The 13,236-nt window shown below is 36.2% G+C and overlaps 1 long non-coding RNA gene across 2 annotated transcripts in view; it reads left to right on the forward strand.

The window, feature by feature from the left end:
- Positions 1-8,699: 8,699 nt before the first annotated feature.
- The window catches only part of LOC107694899 (uncharacterized), a 137,607-nt gene continuing 133,070 nt past the window's right edge, over positions 8,700-13,236 (forward strand). For both annotated transcript variants that reach the window (XR_001634937.1, XR_001634936.1), the window contains exon 1: positions 8,700-8,923. This is a non-coding gene — a long non-coding RNA (uncharacterized LOC107694899). The remainder of the gene's footprint in view (positions 8,924-13,236) is intronic.

Genomic DNA, 13,236 nt, shown 5'->3' on the forward strand with positions numbered 1-13,236 from the left:
TCACTCAGCACCACACACACACACACACATACAAAGGTGAGTAGTTAATCTCATTCGATATTTACCAAACTAGGAAGTGCAGCGATAAGCAGGATCAGTTACAACAACAGCTGCTGGACTTGAGATGGAGTCAGTCTGTCAGTGTCTCTCTCCTACGGCAACAGGAAACTTCAGAGGCCGACTGGTTAACGTGGCTCTGAGTGACAGAAGAGAACATGAGAGATAGGCAAGGGTGGAGGAAGAAAGGAAAACTAAAATATCCCCCTCTTTCAGAATGGAGAAATGGGATGTCCTCAGGACGGGACTGAAGTGGAGAGAAGCAAGACAGGAGGACAGAGGAAGTGGAAACTTGCTGACTAATGCAGTTCATTTTTATGTCCATGCACACAATATACAGAAATTAATATACTGGATCAAAATAAATAAATAAAAAACATTTTTAAGATAGAAATTATATTGTTATATTATTTTGTAATAAGTATCTTTAGATTTTTCTGTACAGTTAATTTTCTTTTATCACAATATCTTAATTAAGTTAACATATGAGTGCATTATAAATTAACTTCACTACCTTGTTTTAGGACATATTTTAGGAGAGTGGGGGATGTGATTCATCTGTTTTACCTTTGTCCTCAATTTTACTTCTTTCCTGTTAACATTTGGTGATATAACTTTAAATAACAAATGGCCAGTCCTTATGACATCAGCTTCCAGGAAGTGACATGGTTTTCAAGGGAAAACATCTGCACAGGCTTCAGTAAGTACTAGCAATTGAATTCATTCATTCATTCATTCATTTTTCAGTTCTGTTTTGGATGGTGACACCACCGTTATTTGTTGGTCTCAATTTTAGGCTTCAAAAATCACAGAAACATTATGATTATGATCATTCTGATGTCAAAACATGATAAAGATGGTGATCTGGTGATGATGTTCAGAATTTATAAGCTTTTAAATAAAGGTGTCTGCTAAAATAGATGTAACTGGTATAAAAATATATAAAAATAACTTTAATTTGACACTCCCTAAGCTAGCTGGACAGCAAATTTTAGCATTGTTTTTTATTATAAAGCCATCCCGTTCATTGTTTTGACACTGTGTAAATAATCCATCTATAATTATATTGCTATTCATTTAAATATTTTTAAAATAATAATACGCACCTGAGTTTGGATATAGCATATTTCTGAATGTCTGGAATTGCATATTATATTTTGTGATTGGTATGGGTTTAATCCCAAATACAAACATTTAACGCCAGTAGTGAATAATTTTTCATTTCAGTGCGCTATTAGCGCTTATACACAAATATCACTTGGCAACTTGTTGGTTGAGTCTCCCATATTCTGACATGTCAGCAGGTTTTAAGCTAGTTCATAAAGTAACACTGTCAATGTAAATGACGCCTCATTCTGTGCAATGTTTTCATTGTGTGTGAACTGAGTGCTAGCTTCATATATTTTAAGTGGTCCAAGATGAATTGGATAATGATAGTTCTCTTTTGCCTTGCAGGAAAGGTGCGGCTTGTCTTCAGCACACACACAAAACGTGCACTCTTACCTACACAAATACGTTACGACTTCTTTATGAGCAGACTTATCAGCCTATTGTTACAGACAATGGATCCAAATATTCAATTTGTGACAGTACTTCTTTAACACGGCACATTACAGCAAATCTCAAAAGCTGCTACTTGAGATTAGCAACACATTTTAAGCATAATGTTGGTGTAACATGCTCCAGTTGAGCTGCAAGAATATTTTCATGCTGTTGACAGACTGATTGAGTTTAATTATTTCGCCTGACACGTCGGGTTTTGTTTTGTTATGTCTGCGAATCTGCTGGGCCTGATATCCGTCATCGAGGTGCCGTGGGGAGGCGCATGTAAACATGACTGACACGTGTATGGAGGTTAAACACGAGATTAGAGAGTTCTCAAAGCTTTATGACCCTCTCTTCCCTCCTGTGGTTTTGAAACGCTTTGATGTTTGGAGGTTTCTGCCTTTTTGAGTGGCAGATTTCATATTGTGTACTTCCGGTGGTCCTACATTAGCTAAGCAATGTTCACTTTTCCACGGCTTTCTGTCGTCCATTTATCCCTTTTGGAATCTGGTAAGTGTTTCGTTTCTTTCTTATCTTCTCTCCTGTCCTGTATTCTGTTCCTCATTCTCTGCAAGAGTAGTCAAAATCAAATAAGAGACTCAAGACTGAAGATTCGTCTGCCTATTTTGAATTAGATATGGCAGGTTCTTAAACCAAGTTGTCTGAGCGTGGAAAATTGGCCAACCAACAGAGTTTGTGTCGTAAAGCCGATGTTATTCTGCCAGATCAAAGATTTTCACATCCAGCCAACATTACTATAATTATGATGTCATGGCTCACAAAAGGAAGTCTAAAGACTTCAGTCTTTGTCAGGCTTTTTGGATGCTTTTCTTCATATACCATTGAAATGTTTTTCAGGTTAATCAACATATGTGACTGCTTCTCAACCTCTGTGATGACGAGGCTCATTCAAAAGGCCCCAAGTCCTAGTTTTGTTTTCTAAACTAATGGCAATGGATGGGTACTCCTAGTTTATGTACTTAAAGTAACTAAAATAGCTATAATTAAAGTAATTAAACTCCAGGATTTCAGAAGTTTTAGGAGCTGATTTTGAAAAATATTATTTACTCACAATTTTTACCCAATAAAATGTGATCCTGGCTGTGAAACCCCATCTTAGTTTTTTTTTTTCTGGTGATTTACTGTTTTAAGGTAAAGACCATTCTGTGAAAATCTAACCTTGATATCTTTAATATTGACTAAAGCCATGTCAGAGATTGAAATCATAGTGAAATTAATGGTTGAAATCAGACTTTGATGCTTGTTATCTCATAATTAGATTTTGAGACTTTAGCCTGAAATTCACAGACAGGGTCACAAATATTTTCGACATAGTTAAATGTATATTTATTATAAAAATGCCCATGGCTTCTTAAGATTTAATTAATTTACATTACGTTTACATGTCTAGAAATTACACTTTTAAAATAACTGTAGGCTTCCCTATATGTCCAGGTTTTCCAAGACTGAACATTTTTAGTTTTTGTTTATATTTTTTTAATGTGTGTTTTGTCAAATCATCTTGATGTCTTGGCAGCCGTTGAACCATTTTTAAAAATTATAATATTTTTATTGTAAATTAATTTACATTTAATTTTATCTTTATTTTTTTATAATGATTTATTTATTTAAATCTAATTCATCATTGTTTTATTTAAATTAAACAAACTTAAAATTGTATTTATTTAAATTGTATCATGATTATTTATTTATTTAAATTTGATTGTGTTTATTTATTTATTTAAATGTACTTGATTTCCATTACTTTAGTGATTCAGGTTAAAAAAATGCAGACAAAGTGTGTGCATAAATGGCTCGATCAGTGCTATCAGTTTATTCTCAGTGAATTCTTTGCTAAGTGTTTGTGAGTTTGTTTGGACAGATCAGACAGAGATAATCTCTTGTTAGAGCTGTGAAAAAGTCCATGCTGACAAGCTGTCGTTTAGCTTTCCTGTCATCCCGTTTTGAGCGTTCACCACACCTCATTCATCCATAACCCTAAGGGTCACAGGTCATTGTACTTCAGCACTCCAAGGCAGAGGTCAAAGGTCAACATCTTCTTTCAGGATGGCACAAGACACTGTGGACACACTTGTGATGACAATATGATCCAGATGTGGAGAGAGACAGTTAATGTCTGCTACATGCCAGTGGGGTTGACCGAGACTTTTGGCGTCGACATGGTAACTGCCATGGTAACAGAATGTGGGTGGAGTCACGGGGGGTGACGGGTGAGAAATCGGCTCCATAGCTAATGAGCAGCTGCTGGCAGTTTCTCTGCAGGACAGCAGACAGGCAGGAACAATATTTCAAACTCCTTCAAATGAAATAATACGATAACAAAGACTCCTGGGGCAATGTGTGTGTTCTGGAACGTGTTTGGACAGGGGGTGCGACTCCTCCCGGTGAATAATCATGAACTGGCACACATACACACAGACACGGCTCTCATACCTCTTTCACCACCAAAGAATGTGTGTATAGACTATGTAATTAATCTAAAATTCATAATCCAGAGTGTGGATTATGTGTCTGGCAGATGAGAAAAATTGTCTCATAAAAAGACACGCACACACTCGTACTCATTCAGGAGCATTGTGAACTGGAATGCAAAATGAAGTTGGGATGGGTCAGGATTAGTAGTTTACTAATTTTCCAAAAACTGAATAGTCAATTAGTAAGCTATTATTGTGTATGTTTCTTTTCTTCAGTGTTTTAAAGGAAATTAATTTAGGGATGCAACTTCTCAATGAAGATTTCAGCATGCTGACAGCCAGGGCCGTTTCTAGCCATAGGCGAGCTAGGCGGTCGCCTAGGGCGCCACCAGCTGAAGGGGCGCCAATGAGCGCACGTACTGGCACTTTTAGCAGGGTTGTGATAAAGAGTGGCACGGTCACCCTGAAATATGACTGCCGCCCCCACTGGATCCCCAGGGAGTCAGATTGGCTAGAAACGGCCCTGCTGACAGCAGTAAGTGAACTGTATATTTTCAATTCATACCCGGTTTCATAAATGACAATTTAAGTTCACGCAATCTCACTAATTCGATCCAGGTTCAACGAGTCAGGATACTTTGATGTGCACGCTTATTCTTAAGCAGCCCTTAATGTCGATCATGGATCAAATCGATCCACTATGGTAAACATGTTTTCCTCAGTGCGTAACTGACACGTCACAGGTATATTTTTCATCTGTAAATGTTAGAAAGTCATTCAAATATATCCATTTTGCTGTCAGGAGTGAACAAGGCTTTTACGTGAGCGAACGAGCGCTGCTGCGCGCATGCGCTACACCAGGGGTGTCAAACTCAGTTCCTGGAGGGCCACAGCCCTGCACAGTTTAGATGTAACCCTAATTAAACACATCTGATCCAGCTAATCTAATCATTTAGGCTTATTTGAAAACTACATGGTATGTGTGTTGGAGCAGGGTTGGAACTAAACTATGCAGGGCTACGGCCCTCCAGGAACTGAGTTTGACACCCCTGCGCTACACAGATGGAGCAGAATAAAATAATAGCGCAATAATTCTGAATAAAATATACATTCTGCTAAAATATTTGTTGTTGAACATTAAATGTGACACATGTAGAATTTTAATCCTACATATAAGTGTATTTTTATGATAGCAGTAACTGTAAATCAAATGTAAGCTGGCTAATACAGCCCCACTAGCTCAAATTAGTTAAATATGTGTTCCTCTTATCAGTTACTCTAAAATTGCTAAAAATGTAAAGCCTTATGTCTAAATAAGTTATGTTCCATATTTGAAGTTGATATGAAAAAAAATTGAGGTTCCTGTGAGATTTTATTTAGGGCGTTATACCACAAACAGCCACCGGGTGCCATCCAAACTCCATTGAATTATGCATTTTTTTTGTGTTATACCATAAACAGCCACCGGGTGCCATCAAAACTCCACTGAATTTATTTAATGCATTTTTCTGTCACAAATGTCTAGATTTCTGTCGATATTACTTCTATCACAAAATAACCACCAAATATGGAATCCTGAGACTCAGACCTCTCCAACGATATGTTTTATGTCAAGATTATAAAAAGTTTTAATTGTAAAAGACCGTAATGCATTTTGTAATATGACACTTGACACCGCCCGCTAAGGGGGAGGAGACGGCCAAAAGATTTTAAAGTACCATTTCCATGGTAACTCAATGTCCGATTTCAAAATGGTTTTCACAGGATGAATCTTGGGCTTCTAAGCTTTCAATTAATATATAATTTATGATGATTACTAAAATATTTGATAGAGAAAAAGGACAACAGAATAAAAGAGCGCCAAGCATCCCACAGGTGGGACGGTGACATTTAAGGGGTTAAAGAGCAATTTTAGATTGTAATGTTTTAATGTTCTACTAATAACCATAAAAGGTACAGCTGTCATAAAATCAGAGAGAAAGGCTGCATCGCTAGAAACTGCTGATCAACTGAATGCGCAAGTAGCAACAAACCCAGTCAACCACCCCTTTAAAATGGTTTCATATATCTTTAAAAAAAGTTCATTACATTTTGGGCAAAGTACATTAAATGCAGTTGGTTGTAGCCTATTTTTTTATTTATTTGATTATTTAAGTTGCATTTTCTGTATACTTTTATTTTGGGACTAATAATGAAGTCAACTAATTGCATGTGAGAGAGTCAGTGGTATCAATGTGTTCCTATTGGTCAGTGTTAGAGGAGCTCAGCTTAGCCTGACAGTTAGCCTGCTCTGGACCAGGTTAGTTTCCCAGCAGTTGCCACAGTGACTGAGCTTGAGCTATGGTAATTTTGCTTTCGGAAACCAAATCAAGAGACAATAAGTCAGAATAACTGAAATAAGCCTGACTTATAAACTAGTTTTATGAAACAGCCCCCAGGGCTGGCATTGTACTTTGTTTTCAAGTCAAGTCAAGTCTGCTTTATTGTCAATTCTTCCACATGTACAGCACATACACACAGAGAATTGAAATTGCGTTACTCTCAGACCCTTGGTGCATACAGATATCACTAACAGTAGAACATAAATACAGATAGATACAGAAAAAGTGATAAAATGAGAGTTATGTCTAGTGGTAAAGATTTCTTTGTGAGGGAACCTGGGTTCAAATCCCAACCTTACCTATGTTTTGTATGGTCAACATAACCGTAGCTCATAAATATGCCAACAGAACTGCAGATAGGCTAGCTGTTGGGGAGTAACGGCAGAAACAAAAAAAGAAATAAAACATGTCTTTGTAAATATTACATGCAGTAAACGTCAGCGAATTGGCAAGTGCTGCGGCTGTCAGAGCTCAATGACATGATGGACGTATTGTCACATAAAACAGAGTTTATTCATTATCAACTGGCTAAGTGAAGTGTCTAAATAGGCTCTGTCTGTATTTTCTGTCAGCTGTCTGGAATATAGTGTGACAGCAGTTATCCAGAAAAGAGTAGGTTAATGTTTGCAACACAAATAACAAGTACACTGAACTGAGAATAGTTTTGGACTCAGACATTGGCAAACCAGTGAGTTTACTGCTGATACCAGCATGCGTGAACCAAACACCTGAATGAGTGAAATATAGGTTTCTTTAATAACAAATAAAATGTACTGGAAATGCATAGCCTATATTACACAGATTTTTTTTTTTAACTGCGTCAAGACATGTAAATTGATGTTACTAATGAGTATTTGTATTGTATGAAGATTATTTTAAGTTTTTATGAGTTGGATCATGGTTTCTGTTAAAAGGTGAGTTAAGACTAGTCAATACACTTTCTATGTTTTATACATATTATTATTATTATTTAGTTGAATAAAACATAAATCAGCAATATGCGCTTAAAGGGTTAGTTCACCCAAAAATGACGTATGAGTTCAGCCTTGCACATGCGCCGGCCGGTGAGTCTCGTGAAAACTAACGTTTGTTAACAGGAGCAAAGGAAGCAAAGTGTCCTTACTTTAGCAAAGGAAAACCAGTCTCCTCTTGGCTTCGGGTCCAAATTCAAAATATTGTAGAGGGTTTTTTTCACCCGGCCCCTCCTCCTCAGATTTGACGCACACACAATGGTTGCCAGATTGACGACATCAACAGGAACGAGCGCACTTGACTATGAATGAAATGAAATACGCTGTGTTTTCCGCCAACTGGCAACCCGGGGTACCGAAATACAATTGGGTAAACTGGCAATCTCGGGTCTTTCATGCCGAGAACTCTGCTCATATTTTAAAAGTTAACGACCAAACGAATGTTCATAAAAGTTTACATTGCTGTTGCAGATGAAATATAACACAGATAACATCAAATACATATTTTTTTACCAAGTTAAATGTTGAATATTAGTAACTCAAACCCCTTTTTCTAAGCCTCTCTACCGAACCGCCGGTCGCGCACATCCGGCATGTTTGTAGTTTTTAACGCGTTTTTTTCGTGTTTGTAGTTCTGGACAGAATCCTTCACCAAAGCGCAATGGATTGTGGGCAATATTAGCCATTAGAGTGTGCATGGATCCACACTTCAAAAATCGACCTGACTTGGCATACTCTTTTCAACATACTATGCTTTGGGACACACTTATTCTAATCTCACATTTAGGATGGATAGTATGAACATTGAGATGCAGGGCGATATTCTGGCCCGGAACGCACATTTTCAAAGGAGAATAACTGACTGTAGCATTGTTTTTCAGATAAACAAGAATGTTAACTTAGCTTTTTATGCTTTAGTAGAGTCAAAAACGTACATACAACACCTTTAAGCATCGCTTTATTTCAATATTTGAGTGTGTATTTTGCCCGCCTGAATGATAGTATTTATATGGACGTCATCACGTGATGGCGTATATAACTGGTGAATCAGTTTTTCGAAGCAGTTCATTAAAATGAACTGAAAGGAACCATTTCGCGGAAAAGGATCGAACTTGACAGCACTAATTATAATGCCTGCGTCCCAATGTGCATACTATCCATCCTAAATTCTATGTGATATTAGTAATTTTCAATACTATTTAGGGCAGATAGGGTGGATAGTATGCACATTGGGACGCAGGGAATGAATCATTCTTTGGAAATCTCTTCAGTGAATCGATCAAACGGCTCGGCAACCGGTTTGAATCGTTTTCGCGATTCAGCGTGATTCAACTCGGACGGTTCACTCAATCTTTTTGAAGCGGTTTGTCAGTCGGCAAACGTGATAGGGAACTTCAAGAAGGATAAAAACGCATATTGAACTTCTATACAGTCTGCTTGAAAGCAAACCTGCAAGTTCTTGTTGTTTTTCCAGCGATGAAGATTCATTATGACCAACACGCGCACGTGCGTCCCGAGAACCCCTCTACTGCAGGTAGGCTATAATAATGATACATTTATAATGTTTGTTTACATTCTGCATTTAGATAGGGCATGTTGACACTAATTGTTGTCATAAGATTATATGATTTAAATATTTTATATAGTCAACACACCGTGACACCGACTCCATTTTAAACATTGTTGGCTGTCTCGCCGTTTTACCTCCTTTTTTATTTTGAGGATGAGTGTTAAATGTTAATGCTTTGTAAAGTTAACCATTTCTATCTAGACCAGCGGTTTTCAAACGTTGTGATGATAGAGATCCCAGATATATGACAGGGACAAAATAAGTATTGAAATTATTTACTGACCGTGACAATTTTCTCCACCCTTTATTAATGTTAGATGTATCGGCCTAAACTTGCAGAGAAACGTTTCAGTTCTGTTCATGTGCATATAGTTGTGCTTTTGGCAATTAATATTGTTCTAAAGCAGTACAAATCTCAGTGTGCATGACAAGACTTTCTCCAACAAGTCTTCTTATAAATGTGAAATTATTGCATTAAATATATAATTAACATGTTAACACACAAAGTTGGAAAGCCCTAAAAATACATTTAGCAAATGTTATTTTTCTCTCTCTGGAGGCCTGTGGGGCCCCAGTTTGAAAACCCCTTGTTCAGACAACCGGCGACTAGTCGAATTTTAAAATATGAAGTTTTGCAGATCCCTAATTTCAATAACCTGACACTTAATCAATTTCCTATTACAGTCTCTTTCTAGTTTTCTTTTCATACACCCACTCTCTTCCTGAGTATTTTCAGTGGTTTTTCCACTCATTTTTTGGCATCTTTCCTCTCACGGGGGCAACTTTACAATACAGCCTGTGCCAAGAACAAGAGAGTGAGAAAGAGAGCGGGACTCCAGCAGCATTCATCTGTGATAATTAAAAGTAATAAATCTGTGATGGTTTTTGGCTATAGGCCTTTAGACCTGATGTTCTTCAAAGAAACATGGAGACAGACCTCAAACACAGATGACACAGACACTTCACTATTGATTCTAAAGGCTCTTTGAAGTCTAAAAGATGCGGTCCCATAATGGAAGAAGGAAGTGTATTTTTAATGTCTCGTCCCTCCCTCTCTGGCTTTAGGGGGGGAATTCTCTAAGTTTCAGTCATGGAGAGGGAGAGAAGGGATGAAGCGAGGGAGAGAGCTGAAAGACAGGGCCTCATTGTTTACATGAGGGCACCAGGGTTGAACTGACGTGTGCATTCATCTTTAATGTTCACGCTTAAAATATGAACCTGCGAGGACTGTGTTGACAGACACACACCTACCTTCTCACTCGCTTTCTTTCTTTTTGTTCTCTTTTGCTTCACACTTGCATTGCCGTGCTGCCGGGTTGGACTGAGGGATTACAGGCGTCTGCTGGTTGGAAGAAGTGGAAAGACATGATAAATAGAGAAAGGAAAAGAGTGACAGAAACAGACCTGAAATAACAATATAAATAACTGAAGTGCCTCCATATGTCATTTCCTCTCAAGAGTCTGAACCTTTTCTACAGTAAATGCTAATTTATCAATATAAACACATTTCCAAGCAGGTACTGTATAAAATAATAATTTCTCTTGAGGTCTCTTGTAAGAGATTCCACAAGCCAGTATTGTTCAGTCATACATGAATAAGTGTCAATGAAAGGAAATTTCAACTGTTAGAGCACCATAAAAAATTTAATGCATTTATAATACCAAAAAAAAAAAAGATGGGCATCTGAAAAGAGAAAAACACACAAATGAACATTTTTTGCTGTTAGTTTCTAGTAGGCTTTGCTTACAGTGTACTAGGGCTACACGATTATGACAAAAATCATAATTGTCGATTATTCCCTTGAAATTGTAATTGCGATTTATTAATTACGATTATCACAATTTACACTGAATGATGTTTATACCATTGTTTGATGCAACTGCATGCCGTATGTTTATATGAAAATAAACAAGCTGAAAACACTAACTGAAAAACCTTTAGTGCTTTTCTATAGTATTAAGCCTCAAATGTCAAATATACATCGGATTGGTTTCTTCTTTAAATTATAAAAAAAGTAAAAATATGAATGGTATTATAATGTTAAACTAAAACTAAAACAATGGAAAAACCCTTAAGATAACATGTAGAAAGAAAAAAAAAACATACCTTAAGCGTGCAGAATAACATAAATGGACTTTTAACGATTAATTGCTGCTTTGAACGATTACGTAATTGTGGCATTCATAATTGTAATCGCGATTAGAAATTTGATTAATTGTGCAGCCCTACAGTGTACATTATAATTGCATGGAAAAGAGTGACCAATAAGTAATGTTAATAGATCTTTAAAATTATTTATTTCTTTAGTCACAGCTTTTTTTTTGCTTTTTTCATTTTGTGTCTGAAGTTCATTTTACTAAAGTTCTAGTAAAAAATATAGTATTTATAGTATTATAGTAATTGTATTATTTTTTTTTTTGATATTGTTTGTTAAATTTCTGCGTTGTTTGTTTTGTAAATCTGTCCCAGTGTGATGCAGGTTTTACAAAGAGGCTGTTACTGAAGGGTCAGGCAGTTAAAAACTATACTGGACTGGATTGAAAACCTCTAAATGTGAGTGTACAGTAGCAAAGCACTGTATTTCTTTTTGCTTGTAATTATGGTGATTATGTATACAAGTCTTAAAGGGAAATCTATCCCAAGGTAAAAATGTTATTATTGTTATACTCACCCTCATAGCGTTCCAAAACTGAATGACTTGCTTTCTTCTGAGGAACACTAAAGTATTTTGAAGGACGTTGGGAACCAACCAACATTGGAGACCACTGACTTCCAATGTATGGACCAAAAAATATTTTATTTTTTTCTGCAAAGTCATACAGTTTTGTACCCCAGTGAGGGTAAGTAAATGACGACTGAATTTTCTTTTTTTGGGTTTGGAATGATATGAGAGTGAGTTTTTGTTTTGGGCTGAACTATTTTTTTAAAGACACAGCAGGAAAACAATGGTATGTTTAATAGTTAGAATCAGACAATGGGTATAAAAAGCTGCTCTCTGAATAATAATACATATTTTTACTGTAAACTTGAGTAACATTTAAAGTGCGCCTCAGAGAAATAAAACAATTAAATATATATGATTTGATAATATTAGTTTATTCCATCAGCTTTAGGCTGTTTGTGGTTGACTATCCTTGTAGCAACTTGACATTCATTTAGAACATGCAGTGACAGGTGTGCATTTATCTGCATTTTACAACAGCTTTACGTATCAGAATTTAGTGCCAAAGTTCTCAGTTTTATAATGAGCATTCTGACATAGGCCTCATACAGTAATTAACCCCCCCATAGCACCCGAACAAAGCCCTGTTAATGCCCCCTGGGCCAACAGAGGGTGTGCAGCATGTGTGTCTGACAGAATGGGGTGATAATGATGTTGGGGAAAGAGCTGCTGTATCTGTCTTCTGTGCTGCTGTCTGTTAAAAAGTGAATCTCTCCAGAGTTCCTTAAAGTGTCAGTATATAGATGGTTTTCTAAAGAACCATAACACTTTCTTTAAAGGCATCAGAATATGAAGTTTTATTGTTAAGATGTATTATCCATTGGATTTGAGCATATGTGCTTCTTTATTACTCATGTACATACAGATACTCTGCAGCAAAATGTGTTTTGCTCTTTGTCTATTGGCTTTTGTTTAAAATCATCAAATGTGTTTAGCACATTAAAGTGCCTCTTAAAAGTAGTAAGAAAGGAAAAGGATATTCATTTGTGTGCTAGTCACTGCATTACTGTAATTAGGAATGTTGTGAAAGCTGACATTATTAACAGTGCCACATAAAATAAGCAGTTACAAGCAGCCCTAGCATTGAAGCCTTAAAATAAGATTTAATAGGAAGTGTATTTGCAAACATGCGATCAAATGATAATTTAGTTATTATAAAACATGTACCCTATCTGCCATATTTCTCTATATTTAATTGAAATGATCAATTTAATTGACAGTTGACACATTTCTACATTTCACATGATTTAATTAAACGTGAGAAATGTATTCATTTTGAGCAATTTTTGTGATAGTTTTGAAATTGTATAAAAGTTTCTGTAACAATAACTGTAAATGCATTGTCAGCACAAACAAACTGGAAAAAATACTTTAAGGGTTTAGAATTTATGCTTTAACTGTCATCTTTTTAATTTATCCGTCAATTTTAGAATTAAATAATTAATATTTATTGAACTAATAAGTTTCCTAAATTTGCACACTGGATGCGTAAAGGTGATTTCACTCTATATATATATATATATATATATATATATATATATATAATATATACAT

Source organism: Sinocyclocheilus anshuiensis, unplaced genomic scaffold (genome assembly GCF_001515605.1).
Source record: "Sinocyclocheilus anshuiensis isolate Anshui unplaced genomic scaffold, SAMN03320099.WGS_v1.1 scaffold114, whole genome shotgun sequence".
NCBI classification, from domain to species: Eukaryota; Metazoa; Chordata; class Actinopteri; order Cypriniformes; family Cyprinidae; genus Sinocyclocheilus; species Sinocyclocheilus anshuiensis.